This window comes from Elephantulus edwardii, unplaced genomic scaffold (genome assembly GCF_000299155.1).
Source record: "Elephantulus edwardii isolate Elephantulus edwardi_28Jun2011 unplaced genomic scaffold, EleEdw1.0 scaffold00017, whole genome shotgun sequence".
Classification (NCBI taxonomy): domain Eukaryota; kingdom Metazoa; phylum Chordata; class Mammalia; order Macroscelidea; family Macroscelididae; genus Elephantulus; species Elephantulus edwardii.
In genome coordinates, this window is record NW_006399767.1 from 29,412,052 (window position 1) to 29,428,643 (window position 16,592).

Consider the following 16,592-nt stretch of genomic DNA (forward strand, 5'->3'; position numbering starts at 1 on the left):
GTTTTATGCAGATGACACAATCTTGCTCACTGAGACTAAGGTGAACTGATCCAGATCATTGTCTTCCTAATTGTTTGCTATGTATCTGAGAACTGGACAGTGAATAAAGATGACAGAAGAAGAAGAATTGATGTCTTTGAGTTGTGATGCTGGAGAAGAGTTTTGAACATACTATGAACTGCCAAGAGAACAGATAGGTCTGTCTTGGAAAGAGTCAAGCCAGGTTGCTCCTTGGAGGCAAGAATTTTGAAGCTCTGTTTGACATATATTTCCAGGAGGGACCAGTCCTTGGAGAAGGACATCAGTACTGGAAGGGTAGAGGATCAGCACAAGAGAGGAAGACATTGAATGAAATCGATTGACACAATGACACAATGGGGTCAGGTGCGCTAGGGACATTGCCATTGTCTTATCAGGATAGGGAAAGCTTTAGAGTCATTGTTCATAGCATCGTTTTGGGTAATCATCTACTTTTTGGCACATAACAACACCACAAGATCCAAAATAATCCAGAGGCTTTTTTCTGAGTCATGTCTACTCTCGTAGAAATTCTAAAGAATTTCTCCCTCTGGAAGTCCCAACTCCAAAGGTGACTTTTCTTTAGGAAATAATAGGTGATGAAAGAGGTATTGCTCTTTCTTTCTACAAACAGCTATTGGTTGAAAAGTAACAGAAAATACTCAGCACGTAATTTTTCAGTTGCATTGGGTGCTCAATTTCAATATCTGTCTGCAGAAGAAAGTAATTGCTGAATATCATCCTACAAAGGTAACTTCATATTCAGATTTGTACACCAGCAAGATTTCATCAAAAACATAAGGGGAAGATAATTCCAATGTTACAGAAATTCTTTCATGATATAAAAGAGGAATCCATCTCTGTTTTGGTTATCTAGTGCTACAGTTACTGGGAAAACGTAGTTTTGCAGCTTGCTGCCAGAAAAACCAGTCTTAGAGAGAAAAGGAGATTGGAGCCAATGAACAACAGAGCTGAACCTTGCCCTAGTCTGAGGAATCCTGTTCTCTGATATGCTGGACTGCATTGTTACAGTCACTTTGTCAGTCTGTCTTGTTTGAGGGTCTTCTCTTTCTCTGACCTTCCACCTTTTCCAGCATGATGTCTTTTCCAAGGACTGGCAACTCTTGACAACAGGGCCAATGTACCTGAGAAAGCATCACTGAGAAACATCTTGGTTACATTTCCTTCAAGACAAACGTATTTACTTTTTTTGTTCCCATGTTTTATTCAAGAGTTTATACAAAATATCCAAGATAAATGAGATTAATCCTCATCTTCTTCCTCTTCTTCCTCTTGGTTACTCTAGAATTAACATAATTCATAACTTTCTTTGCTGTTAGCAACTACGTACAACCAATTGTATTCTTCTTTAAATATTTTTGGTGAGATATTTAAAATACCATTTGGAAAAAGTCACCTCAGAAGTTACAGTTATCTTGCTCTTGCTTCTCTCGATGGTTACAACCCCTCCTCCGAGATTACCAGCTTTTCTATTAACCTTGATTTTTTTTCTTGAAGAAACTGCTCAAAATTAGCAGCATCCATGATTCCATCTTCTACTGGATGGGTACAATCAAGAGTGAACTTCAGAACCTGCTTCTTTTTTTAAACCCCTTTTGGTCACAGGCTTTTCCCCTAAGAGTCTAAACTTGTCTCCATCTTGGTCGCTCACAGCCACTGCTACAGTCAGGCCCTTTGCCTGATTGTGGCCCAAACTTATTTATTCTTTTGGCAGTCCAAGGGATGTTCCATTCTCTTCTCCTACATCATAATTCAAAGGCACAGATTTGTCTTTGGCCATTCTTATGTGTTTGCCAAATTTTACATATATAAGAAGCAACTGAAAACACTACAACCTGGGTCAGGTGCACCTTAGTCTTGAAACTGACTTCATTGCTTTTTAGCTCTTTGGCAAGGTTCTTGACAGCCAATTTTCCCAATGTAATACATCTTTTGATTTTTTTTACTGCTGCCACCATGGATAGTGACTGTGGATTCAAATAAGACGAAATAATTGACAGTTTAAAGTTTTTCTCCATCTATCATGATAGTGCCTTTTGGTCTAGTGTTGAAGACTTGACTTTTGTTTTCTTGATGTTAAAATGTAATCCACATTGAAGACTGATTTTGATCTTCTGTAGTAAGTGCTAAAAGTCCTCTTCATTTTCTGTAAGCAAGAGTGTCATCTGCATAATGCAGGTTGTTGGTTAATCTTACTCCAATTCCAATTCTTCTTCATAGAGTCTAACTTCTCAAAGAATTTGCTCAGCATACACATTGTATAGATATGGAAAAGAGATGTAACCTTGATAAATGCCTTTCTGGATTTTTAAACCATACAGTTTGTTCTGTTTGGACATTTGCTTTTTTGACCTATGAATAGGTCTTGTGTGAAAACAATTAGATGTTTGGATTGTCATTCTTCTCAATGTTATCCATAATTTATTATGATCAATTCAGTCAAATGTCTTTGCACAGTCAATTAAAGACATATAAATGTCTTTCTTCTTGTCCATTTGAAAGTTGGACAATGAATAAGGATGACAGAAGAATGTCTTTGACTGTGGTGGTAGAAAAGGACATTCAGTAGACCATGGACTGCCAAAAGAACAAATCTGTTTCAGAAGAAGTACAACCTTAGAGGTAAATTTGCTCCTCAGAGGCAAATTTGGTGTAATTTTCTCACTTATTTTGGGAGAGTAACTTCATATTGGGAAAGGTAGAGAGGATCAGTGAAAGAAAGACCCTCAACAAGATGGACTGAAACAGTGACTATCACAATGGGCTTAAGCAGGACGGAGATCATGAGGATGACAGTAGGGGGCAGGTTTCAGATCTGTTAGTCACAAGGTCACGGTGAGTCATAGTCAACTCAATGTTACCTAACAACAACCACAACAAACACATTTCTGGTATTCCCTGCTTTCAGCCAAGATCCATTTGACATCAGCAATGAAGCTCTCAGGTGATAGCCTCTTCTGAAACCAGCTTGAATTTCTGGAAGTTCTTGTCAATGTATCTTCCAACCTTTCTGAATAATCTTCAGCAAGATTTCACTTGCATGTTTGATATGTTAAATATGTCAATATTATCCTGAATAACTTTTTTTTTTAAACATGGAAACAAATATGGGTTTCTTCCAGTCAGTAGACCAGCTAACTGTCTTCCAAATTTCTTGGCATAGAGAAGTGAGCAGGTCCAGGGCTGCATCTCTTTGTTAAAAGATTTCAGTCAGGATCCAGTCAATTTCTGGGGCCTCATTTTTTTGGTAAATGCTTTCAGTGCAGCTTGAATGTCTTCTTTATTTAAAATTGGTTCTTGATTATATACTACTACCTGAAATGGTTCAGTGTTGACCCGTTCTTTTGGGTACAGTGACTGTGTACTCCTTCTATCTTCTTTTGAGGATTCCTGCATCATTCAAGATTTTGCCCATAGACTTTCAGTATTGCAACTCAAACCTTAATTTGTTCTTTAGTTCTTCGATTTTGAGAAATGTTGAGCTTTTTCTGCTAGTGATTTTCTTGCTTCAGCTCTTTGCACATTTGATTATAATATTTTACTTTGTCTTCTCATGCTGTCCTTTGAAATGATGAACCAAAGTTCATCTTTTTATTTTAGCATTTCTTCCATTTGCTTCTATACATCCTGGTGACTTCTCAGAGTCTCTTCTGACATCCATTTGGATATTTTCTTTCTCTTCTGTATTTGTAATGTTTTGCTTTCTTCATGAATGATATCCTTGATGTCATTTCACAACTCAGCTGACCTTTGATCATTAGTGTTCAGTGCATCAAATCTATTCTTGAGATGATTTTTAAATTCAGGTAGGAGGCTGGAAATCTGAATTCAAGGTACTAGCTTAAGGGGAAGACTTTATATTTCTGCTCCTCCTAAGAAAAGATCTTGATCTTCCCCGACCTCCCCCAGTCACATCCAGTGTTCCATGGAGATCTCTGTATATTTGGGCATTAGTCTTCAATGAGTCTATGAGGTTCTTAGAAGAGGGACTTCAGTCAAAGGACCTACTATATTCTGGATCTTTTTGTCTTGGTGGTACAGAGGTATCCCTCTACTTCTCTCTCCACTTATCTCTTTTTTTAAATAATATTTTTGTTTTATACTGGTTTACTTTCAAAGTTTGTATACATTGCTTTTCACACCAGATCTTTCCCATTTCCTTTACCCATCACTTTCTTCCCCCCATCATGATTACTTCCCTCCCATCCTAATCCCTCTGCTACCCTGCCTTGCATCCTCATACATGTTTTCTAGTTATCTTTCTATTTCTACAATAATGGCTTTATACAGTATTTGTCTTATGGAACTGAGTTAGTACACTCAGCATAACACTTTCCCTCAGAAGGCAAAAGTTAGGTAGTGATTTACAAAATTATTGCTCCTGCATGCTGCATAGTATTCTATCATGTGAATGCTAATTTCTCAATCCATTTGCTTGTGTTTGGACATTTGGGCTGTTTCCATGTTCTTGGATGGTGAATAACACTGCTATGAACATTGGTGTACAAGTCTCCATTTGTGCCTCAGTTCTAATATTTTAGGGGCTTATTCCAAGCAGTGGAATAGTGGGGTCATATGGAATTTCTATGTTCAGCTTTTTGAGGAAGAGCACCAAACTGCCTTCCAGAGTTGCTGTACCATTTTAGAGTCCCACCAACAGTTAACCCTTCTTTTGCAGGCCTGCAGACTGCTGATTTTTCCTGAATCCTTTTCTCCTTCAAATATTTCTCTATTGCCTTCTCAGTAACGAAATCTATCTGGTGACTTAGTGTGCAGGAAGTTGTGCTGCCAACCCCCCAAAACCATACTGTTTAAATCCACCAACTTCTCCAAAGGAGAAAGGTGGACAATCTCTTCCTGTGCAATTTACAACTTCTGAAAACCCAATACACAGTCAGCTATGAGTCAGTTCAGACTTGACAGCTCTCTTCATTTATCTCTTGTAGGGTAAAAGGGAATACAGATCACACCCAGAGGAACTCCCTTTACATCTCATCAGGGCTATGACCTGAATAAGGATGTAACATCTCACCTTAGTCTTCTTGCATCTGATTGGCTGATTATATTACATCATATCCTGAGATGATTGCACACTGATGACTCAGAGCAAACCTAGCAGTAACTCAATTATAGTTTAAAACACTTTTAAGTTTTCTTTCCTATTGATTGACAAGGTCATTGTGTGCTCTTTGTACGCAACTGCCAGACCACTGAGAACCATGGCCAGCCAAACTGACACATATTTTGCAGGTGTTGTTATTGTGTGCTGTTGACTTTGAATTGATCCATAGCTGACCCTCCAGTGGGTTTTCAGAGGCAGTAAGTTGCACAGGAGGAAATTACCATTCTCCATGGAGCAGCTGGTGGATTCGATCTGCATATCTTTGAGTTGGCAATGCAATGTCTTACCTATTTTTGAGGGGACATATTTCAATCTATAATAATATCCTACTCATTTTATGAGGCTAGTATAATCTTTATTCTAAACTCTGACAAAGATACTACAAGAAAGAAAAATTATGAGTTAATATTGCTCATGAATAAGGATATAAAAATGCTAGACCAACAGTTCCAGTAGGCTTTTGCACAGGGGAAAAGAAATTTCAAATAAAAAAACAATAACATCTAGAAAAGTTGAGAGTTAACTAACAAAGTTAACTAACAAAGAATGTCTCCTTCAAAAAGGATTCACAAGCCTGGGAAACCTGATGAAGAGTTTGAGTCTGAAACAAGTTAAGTGCCAGTGGGATTAAGTTTAGTTTGGTTCACCAGAATATTGTTGTTGTTAGGTGTTGTCGATTTGAGTATGACTCATAGTGACACTATGATCTGAACCCTGTTCTATCCTATGTAATTCACACACTTCCTGACACACACGAGTTTATTGTAGCAGTCATTGTATCAATCCACCTGGTTGAGGGTCTTCTTCTCCTTCACTGACCCTCCACCCTTCCCATCATCATGTCCTTTTCCACGAAATAGCACCTTCTAGCAATATGCCCAAAGTACTTGAGGGGAAGCTTCATCATTCTTGCCTCCAAAGAGCACTCTGGCTGCACCCTCTCCAAGTCACCAAATGTTATTTTCTTACCAAAATGTAGCAGTTAAAAAAAGACTTGATGATTTGCTCCTATAAAGATGACAGCTTCCCTATGGGTCTTTCCCCCTCTGTTAAATCTTGGAGTGCTGGACTGTGATCCTTTTTTTTTGAAGAAAACCAACCCATTAGAACCTTTGCATTCTGCATTGTGTCTATCAACAGGATGGGAATATGTACTCAACCTCATTTCTCATGAAGGACCAATCACTCTCACACAGATAAAATTTTAACTTGATCAACTTAGAAAAAATAATTCCAATATGATAGAATTATACTAGTTCTTTTCATACTCCAGTGGTTCTCTAAATATGTCCTTGGACTATCAGTTTTTCATAACTTGGGGACTTGTTAGAAATATAGAAATACAGTTTCTCACATGGGTCCCAACCTTGACTTGTTGTTGTTATGTGTCATAGAGTTGCCTGTGGCTCATAGTGACCCTATGTACAACAGCCCCGAACCCTGCTCTATTCTGTGCCAATCTTATTGTTTCTGACACACCTACCCCCATGACTCCAGTCATTGAATCAATCCATCTTATCAAGGGTCTTCTTCTGTTGTGCTGTCCCTCCATCCTCCCAAACATGACATTCCTCTCGAAGGACTGGTCCCTTCTTGCAACATGCCAGGAGTATGTCAGACAAAGCTTTAGAATCCTTGCTTCCAAGGAGGAGCCTGGCTTCACCCTCTCTAGGATGAAATTGTTTGTTCTCCTAGAAGTTCATGACATATTTAATACTCTTCTCCAACACCACAGCCCAAAGGCATCAGTTCTTCTTCTATCATCCTTACTCATTGTCCAGCTTTCCAGTGTAAAACAAGTAATTGCAAAGACCATGACCTGTATCGTGTGCACCTTAGTCTCCAGACTGGCATTATTGCTCTTCAGTACTTAGGTGTGGTCTCTGACAGCAGATTTTTCCAGTGCAACTTGTCTTTTAATTTCCTGGCTGCCGGTACCAAGAGTGTTGATTGCAAAGACAAGCAAAATGAAGCTACCAACAATCTCAATCTCTTCACCATCCATTATGATGCTGCCAATTGGCCCAGTGGTGAGAATCTTTGTTTTCTTGATGTTAAACTTCAATCCATATTGAAGGCTGCAGTCCTTGACCTTCTGCAGCAAGCACTTCAGGTCCTCCTCAGTTTCAGCAAGCAGGGTTGTGTCATTAGCATAACGCAGATTGTTGATGAGTGTTCCTCTAATTCTGATGCCATATTTCTCCTCATAGAGCCCAGCCTCCCAAATAATCTGCTCTGTATATAGACTGAAAAGGTATGGAGAAAAAAAAAAGAAAAGTTATGGAGATAAGATACATCCCTGGAGTACATCCTTCCCAATTTTGAACCATGTAGTGTTTCCTTGATCTGTTCTGGGGACTGCCTCCTGGTCCAAGTACAGGCTTCACATAAGCTCAAACAAATGTTCTGGGATTCCCATTTTTCTCAGAATCAGCTACAGTTTGTTGTGATCCACACAGTCAAATGCCTTTGCATAGTCAATGAAACACAGATAAACATTCCTCTGGTACTCTCCACTTTCAGCCAAGATGCACAAAATCTATAGGATACACCACCTTCCCCTGGGAAATGATTCCATTGTATCTACAGTATAGTACAAATTGAGGGGAAGAGGCCCTAAGCCACAAGAAGTCAATCCTGAAGCAGAAGTTCAAGGTTAAGGACTTCTCAAAACCATCTGAAATTTGAAGCCTTTCCTGATATTAGTACCTGGTATTTGGACTTACCTACTCCTAAACTCCTCAAGAAATGTGGGGTCAAGATTGGTGGAAGATCTACCAACAATTTGTGTTATGCAGATGACACAACACTGCTTCCTGAAACTGAGGAGGACCTAAAGCACTTGTTGCAGAGAGTCAAGGACTGCAGCCTCCAATATGGATTGAGGCTCAATGTCAAGAAGGCAAAGATTCTCACCATTGGGCCAATTGGCAGCATCAGGATGGATGGTGAAGAGACTGAGATTGTACACAGCTTTAGTTTACTTGACTCCACAGTCAACACCCTTGTCACCAGTAGCCAGGAAATTAAAAGACGTATTGCCATGGGAAAGTCTGCTGTTAGGGACCTCTCCAAAGTATTGAAGAGCAATGGTGGCACTCTGGAGACTGAGGTGCATCTGATACAGGCCATGGTCTTTGCTATCACTTGTTATACATCAGAGTTGGACAATGACTAAGGAGAATTGATGCCTTTGAGCTATGGTGCTGGAGAATAGTATTGAGGGTACATGGACTGCTAGGAAAACAAACAGATTCATCCTGGAGAGGGTTAAACTGTGCGGCTCCTTGGAGGCAAGGATTCTGAGGCTCTGGCTAACATACTTTGGACATGTTGTAAGGAGAGGCAGGTCCTTGGAGAGGGACATCATGCTTAGTAAGGTGGAGGGACAGCGCAGGAGGGGAAGACCCTCTATGAGGTGGATTGATTCAGTGACTGGGGTAATCGGGATGTGAGTGTCAGAGACAGTGTGATTGGCACAGGACAGAACAGAGTTTAGGGTGGTTGTACATAGGGTCGCTATGAGTCGCAAGCGACTCGACGGCACATAACAACTATAACAACAACAACAACTCCTAAACTCAAGAAATATTTCTCACATCAGAAGAAATTGGCAGCAGTTTGAGGTGTTCAGAATCACAGAAGCCCCGAAAGATTGAGATATAAGCCATCACATCAAGGAGTGGATAGGGAAGATAGGTGTTGAATGGAGTAGGTGGAAGTAGAAGTGAATGCTGATGGAGCAGGGAAAGGGGTGGGTCAAGACACATGTACCAAGGGTGGGAGACCAACACTGACTCTAATCTATTGGTTATTTCTACCTTGACTTACAGAATGAAAAACTCTAGTGGAAAAGAGAGGTCTCAGAAATCTGTCATACCAATCCAATTATTCTGATGCATTCAAGTTTGCTGGTAAAGCCATCAGATTAAAAATCAATAAAATAAACCACAATTTTTTTAGTTTCTAAAAGGTCTTGATTTTCAGTAAAAATCATTCTTTAGCAACAACATTTTGATCTACCTAGTGAAAAATCAGAGAGTTCCAGTGGTATTTTCTGTGCTTCTCTCTGAATGTCCTAATCCACCAATGTTGCCTCCTGAAAATTATGAGCAATCTCCTCCTTTGCAATTTACAGCCTCTCAAAACTGATGTAGAGCTAGCTATGAGTTGAGTCCAACACAAGGGCAATGAGTTGAGTAGGGAAGGATTACACAGTGTAAAAAAGCAAAGGTCAATGAGGATGGGCCATATCTGGCCTCTACTAACTCCACAATGGGGAACTGCCATCATCATCATCATCATCATCATCATCATCACCCACAGCACAAAACCAATTCCTGTGAGATCAAACATGTGTCCGATGCTCCTGCAACTCTTTCTACTAATTCCAACACCGACCTTACTACTCTATGGGGTCTGAAATCTGTTATGATAGCTCACAGAGCACATAGAATCTACTCACAGTTATGGATTTTATTAGGGAAGTTAACAAGACATAATTTCAGTTGGCAACTGGGCATAATCTCTCAGTCAGGACAGCTTCTGGAGTGTGCTCACAGGCCCTTCAGCCTCATGGCTTTAGGCCAGTGTTACAAAGCTCTTACTTCTGCTAATTGTGGTTCTCCCCCTAAGTCTTTCAACAAACTTGGGTTAAGGCTTCTGGCTCTGGTTCCATGGAGTAGCGTTCTAAGGTCAAGTCTGTCTCATGTCAGGTTTCTGGTTCTCTACTGCTGCTGCTCTCCTTCAGGTCTGGCTGATGTAAGAATCTCTAGTCTGGAAGAGCATTGTTTGCTGGTGATGAGAGTCTCAAATTCTGCTGCAGAATCTGCTCATTTTGATGGTGAGACCAGCCAATTCCTTTGTGGAGAGACTAACACACTTTATTCTTATATTCTTGCCCATCCACATGGCAAAGTCAGTCACTGGCTGGGAAAGCTGTCTTGAACAATAAACCTTTAATACTACACAGAGGCACAAACACTTCTTCTAAAGCCCAAACAGACCTGTCTTAGTCAACTTTTTTTCTCTCGTGAGCTTATTCTTATGCTCAGCAAGGACTCACCTTCCGTAAGTCTGAACTCCTTGCTTGGCTAATCATTAGACAGTCTTTGTTTAATAATAAGTCCAGTAGAATAATTTTATACTGTATACGTTTGAAAAGTTGGAGGGAAGATTGAAGTTGTCAAGCATTTGATTTTTTTTGGATCCACAACCAAGACCTGTGCTAACAATGGTCAAGAAATCAAAAGATGTGTTTAATTGGGATGTCAAGAACCTCTCTAAGGAGGGGAGGAATGATATATACTGCATTGAAACAGATGAGGGAGAGAACTGTTTACAAGGGATTTATGATTCGGCATTATTGTCATGACAGGAGTCCAGAATGAAGGCTGCACAGTGGAGTGGAATTGGGGGGGGAGGGATTACATAACAATGAAAGTGTTTTTCTTTTACTTTTCAAGGAGAAGAATGAATTGAGGGGGAGGGGGAAGGTAAGGAGAAAAGTGCAACAATGAATGACTGGAAACCCTAAGTATCTGTAAACTTTCATTAAAATTAATTAAATTTAAAAAAAGAAGAAAAGAACAAAATAACTACAAAAAGAACCTCTTTAAAGTTCTAAGGAACAATCAGTGTTTCAGTTTAAAGATTGAGATAACCCTGATCCAAGTCAAGGTCTTTCCAGTTACTTCCTATGTATCTGAAAGTTAGACAATGAATAAAGATGACAGAAGATGAAACAATGACTTTGAATTTTGTTGGGAAGAATATAGAAACATCTCATGGGCTGTCAAAAGAACAAACAAATCTTTCTTGGAGGAAGTGCAACTGCAACCAAGTTTCTCTTTAGAGGCCAGGATGGTGAAACTGTGTCTCACATACTTTGAGCATGTTCTCAAGAGGGGCTAGTCCTTTGAAAAAGACATGATGCTGGGAAAGGTGGAGGGCCAGAGAAAAAGAGAAAGATCTTCAACAAGATAGAATGGCTTCGGGACTGACTTGGCAGCTATGGTCGTATTTGTCACTTCCTCACCCTCTCCACCAACATCATGCTCCAGTACCTGCTTGGATTTACTTTTGAAAACATTGCTGGAATATTTTGGGCTCAGAACTTAGGAGATACGAAACCTGGCCACAAAACTTGAGGCTATTGAGAAGGACTTGTACGCTAAGGAGAAGCTACCTAACTTTTGATGGTTCCTTGCTGCTTGTGGATCAGCTCTCCCTGAAAGCCTCAGGCCAGTGGCCTCAGTGAGGTTGCCCTTCAGCTGGATCCCAAGGTTCCTGTTTGCTAGATCCTGAGTTGATTAAGAGCAAAAATGGAGCCGTGATTGAGAGCTTCTTCCACCTCCCCACATCCTCACTCTCCCCACCCTTCTTCCAGCTGTGTGGGAGAGCCTTAGACTGGGTTATAGTGCTAGATAGTAAACATAACCTTTTTTTTAAAAAAAAAAAAGATAGAAAGGCTTTGAGTTATAGTTGGCTCAATGGCTCCTAACAACTTATAAAGAGAGGGAAGCTTCAGTGCTTCTTGTCTGGTGTGACAGAAAAAAATTCACAAGTATTGTACTTTTCTGAAGTCAGAGTTACATTATCACTAAAGTACTAAATTTGGTTACTTAATAATTTAGTTACATACCAAAATATGTGTCTTTTCTGCCCAAAGTAATTGAGGCTAGCAGAGCTAGGCACAGGGAGATAAAATGTTTCCATGGGAAGAAATGAGAATGTGGGGGAAATTAGTGGTGAGATTTCAGAAATGGTTTGCAAATACTCTCTAAGAAAGGTGCCAGCCTAGATGGAATGGTCCACAGGATCTATGATGAAGTACAGGATGCTGGGGGAACTAACAAAACAAAGCAAAGACAGTCCTGGATGTTCCAAAGCAGCAAATCTTCAAAGACATTATCTCCTAAGCCCAAGAGAAATCTCTGGAATGTAGAAGAATTCTTGTTAACAGGAAGCTGTGGGTCTGATGCCTGCTGTAAAAAACAACACACCAAAACTCAAAATAATCTTGGAGACAGAGGATAGAATGGAAAAGCAATTTTATTACACATTGGTACATGGAGTATGGGCTTCCCAAATCTGTCTCTCTTTTTGAGATTATTGGAGTGGGATTTATATAAGGGAGGGCTAGAACAATGGAATGTGAGGAATTTTTACAGTATCTTGCCTAGTTGCTCTGGTCAGCCATCACATCCCAGAACAGTTGATCTGGTCTTAACAATATGCAGGAGAGATGGGGCCATCCGTATGTCTTGGCTTAAGGGGAGACTTAATTCCTGGTCATAAATTGCAGAAACAGACAGGAAAAGGCAACAAAAGACTTATGTTTGATAAAGAAGCTATCATTACTTGGCTCTATTAAAAGAAAGTCTTTTCCCTCCTTAATGTATTATGAAATGTTAATCTTACATTAGTGCAGGATACCTTAAAAGCTTAGTTATTCACAATTTTCTTGTTGCATTCTAATAAAATGGGAGGATCCCTGCTGAAATATGTTAAGTCTGGAAAGTCAGAGTCCTGAATGCACTATATTTTAAAGCAAAGTTCATTGCCGTAGCAATAGAGGACAAGTTCTTGGATTGTAAAACCTGCCTCTCCCGCCCCCATTCAACAGGAATCTTCCACTAATACATGATCCAGGAATGCTCAGTTTATTCAGAATAAGTAGAAAAGAGCCCAGACTCAACACAAGTGTGCCGTAAGAAAATCATGTGAAAAAAGTAGTAAAACTTTTTTCCTCATCCAAAAGTAGTAACACATCTTCACCTATGAAGGCCACAGAGAACAAAAAGAAAGAACTGAGGGGCAATTAGGAGCGAAAGAGGTCTAAGGGTACTGAGAAAAGGAACTAAACAGGGTACTCGGGCACCAAAAAGAGAAAAATGAGCAAGTAAGACACCAAACCCAAGCACTGAAGAAAGAGCACAGGAACAGGGAAGACACCAAATCTGAAAGTGAATAAGCAGAAGACTGTGTGGTGCAAGCAGTTAACTTGCTAGATTGCTAACAGAAAGGTTGAAGGTTTGAGTCTGACCGGAAGTGCCTTGGGAGAAAAGCTTCAAGGCCTACTTCTGAAAAAAAAACAGACACTGAAAATTCTATAGAGCACAGTTCTACTCTGGCACATATGGGGTTGCTATGAGTCTCAGTTGACTCTATGGCAACTGGTTTTAAACAATAAGTGAGAAAATTGCTGTAGGGAAGGGATTGGAGTAAAATCACAGAACAATTCAAATTAAGTGACCCAGAGCTGGAGTCTTTTGAATTTATAAATAGACCTGGTTTACCACTAGTCACAAAAGGAGCAGTGTCATTTATTAAAATGCCAAGGATTCCTAGAACAGTTTGCCAAGAATTTTTAGTAACAATGAAGGAGGCAGACTTGTGACTTTGCTGGAATTGGTACTAGTTAGAACAGAAAAAAAATTAAATAAGGCATAGCTGGAGGGAGGAGAAGAGTGAAAGGGTGGGGTGTGAATCAAGGTCTAGTGGAATGCATTCAAGGATTGTGGATTAATGCTAGTGTATTTCAGATCATGCTGGTATACAGTATGGTGAAGTTAATCTGGCAATTCATTTTGAGGGCTTCCTGCAATACTGGCAATGGGTAGACACTAGAAACCAAATCAGACCACTAGTGAAGAGAAATAGTGAGAAAAATCTGGATCTTATGCTGTTATTCAATTGTCAGAGCTGACACTCAATTGAGGATGGAAGAGAATAAACAGCATGGATAAAAAAAAAACCCCAAAAATAACCCCCAACAAGACAAGGGCATGAAGACCACTTTACAGGCGCGTGTTGCACATTAGGTAAAGATAATACAGACTATTTATGGTTTTTCTTCACAGCAATCATGTCTTAGTTTGTTCAGGGAACACAAGGAGATTAAATGTATGCAGGCCCAGTTTTGATTGCTACAATATTACTATAACAAGAAGGAAAAAAATACATATATATACTTATTGTCAGTGTCCTTATCTCTTTTCCAGTTTCTATCTTTTGGATTGCCATCATTCCTTTATAAACACTGGAACATCCTAGACCAGTTTACAGAAGAAAAGGCTAAAGGAAGCACAATTTAAAGAGTGTTACTCCTAAGTGCCTAATGTGTATTGTTTTACATTTTTTAAAACGTTGCATTTGATTCTTCATTTCAAAACTCAAACTCACTGAGCTGGACTCATAGCAACAACCCTCCATAGGGTTTCTGAAGCTATAAATTATTACAGCAAGACACTGTTCATCTTTCTCCCATTGAGTGCTGGTGGATTCAAACCGCAGGGCCTTATAAAAGGCATCACCGTCAGAATAAATGTGCTTTCTTTTTTGCCCTTCCCTTTCAGACTGTGGTATTGACGGTGAATCTCTGCTACCACCTAGTGGAAATAACTTTCAAAATTTTATGATTAAAATGTTTGCCATGGAGTGAAATCTGACTCACAGATAGCAATGTCATATAACTAACTGCTTCTGCTCCATAGAGTTTTCAAAGCGGTGACTTTTTAGAAGAAAATTACTGGGCAAAAACAATTCCTGAGGCACCTCTGGTTGGGTTTGAGCCTCCAGCCTTTTAGCTAGTAGTTAAATGTCTAGTTGTCTGTGATATCCAGAATTCTCTCCAAAGTAAATACTCAAATTATTTGTTGTTAGAGAAGATTCAAATCATGAGCAAGGGATAAAGTAAGATATCTCTTTTCATCATTTCCCCCTCTGCACGCCTCTCTACTTCCCAAAGATAATTGTAGTTGATATGAATCACGCTAAGATTTTTAAAATTTCTTTACGTACATAAATATATGACAGGAAATATTTTGAAAAATCAACTGCAGATGGTTTTCCTCACATGATTTTCTGTCATAGAGGCATGGAATGCATTTTGTAGCCTGTAAATTTATCAACCTATATATTTTATTCTTTTGATAAAATCTTTGATTAGCATAAATGTTTTATTTTTAGGAAGTTCCATTATTTAATTTATTTCTGCTGTTCATGCCTTTTAAATTGTATTTGATGGCTATATATATGTAAAGATAATTAGGTCTCCTTGTTTTTTTCCCTAAGCTCTGAAAAAGAAAGATGAATAATTTCAACTCTGAGGGAGGAAAATGGGAACATATAGTTCAACAGCAATGAGTCTGAGCTTTTTGAGTTTATCTTCCAGGAAGTTTACAGTCTTAGCATTAATATTTAGGTATTTGATATATTTTGAGCTAGTTTTTGAACTATCGTGCTAGGTATGGAAACAGTTTCAATTTTTTCTGCAGAAATAAATTCAGTTTTGCCAACATCATTTGTTAAAGAGACTGTTTCTTCCTTCATTGGCTGGTCTTTAGTACTTTGTTCAAGATGGCCTCTGTAACTTTTTTTCTTTTCAAAAACCCCCGAACCAAAATAGGAAAGAACTGTAGATGCTAGTAGTAAGAAGTTCAGTCAGTATGCACTCAAGTGGTAAAGTCCAAGAAAAAGAAAAAGAGGATATAAGAATAATAAGAATAAAGAATCTGTGGAAGCTCTGCTTCTTGCTACAGGGGCAGTGGAAGGTGCCATGAACCTGACCCTGATCAATTCTCTTCCTCTTGTTTCTTGTGAAGGATGCTGAAACATCCCTCAGCTGCATTGCCTTGGCATGATATCCGAATGAGACCATCACAATAGAAAGCAACTTGGAAGCCCTAATAAATCAACACCAAGATCCACTGGAAGATACTCAAGATGCAACCAGAAAATGGGCTACAAAAGTTGTCTGGAAGAGGAAAGAGGCTAGTAAAATCAATAGTGCTTATTTCTGAAGCACAAGTCAAGGGCAGGTTTGATAAACATAGATTATGAAGATGGACTAACAAGCTTCTTTCCTACCAGCAACTTTACCTACAACTGTGGACGGGGTGATAAAATGAACATATCTTTCAAAGAGATGTTGGTTAAGAAGATGCAGTGATTAAAAAAAAAGGTTTCTATATCCATTCTGTGCCCTGTCATGAAGTCCCCAATATTTTAGAAGTGCATCTGTCACATGCTCAGCCCCAAGATTCTAGAGTGGACTTGACCAGGTACATAGGAGAAAATCTTTCCACCTCTGCCTTCACCAGGGTGATGGTCTGGAAATGGGAAGCTCATCTGTGGGTACATGAATTCAACTATCCTTGAATTGACTATTTCAACAATGGTGTCTGCCATGAAGACAATGCATTTGCCCTCCGGGATTTGTGGGGAAAACATGTGAGGATATCTGTGAACTGCAAACATATGGCAGAACTTGTAAAGAATGATGCAGTGGACTGGAGGGATGCAAGTCTGTGTGTTCTGTCTCCCAGACCCTTCCAGATGCCCTTGTGCCACAGGCTGAAAGTGTCTGCAATGTGGTGAAGCATGCCAAACTGGCTAAGGATGCTTTTGGCAGAATGTTAAATGATCA

The 16,592-nt window shown here is 39.4% G+C and overlaps 2 pseudogenes; one reads left to right on the top strand and one right to left on the bottom strand.

The window, feature by feature from the left end:
• Window positions 1–1,281: 1,281 nt before the first annotated feature.
• On the bottom strand, window positions 1,282–4,875 carry LOC102870325 (annotated as a pseudogene).
• A 7,434-nt stretch (window positions 4,876–12,309) lies between these two features.
• Window positions 12,310–16,592, top strand: part of LOC102870882 — a 12,144-nt pseudogene continuing 7,861 nt past the window's right edge.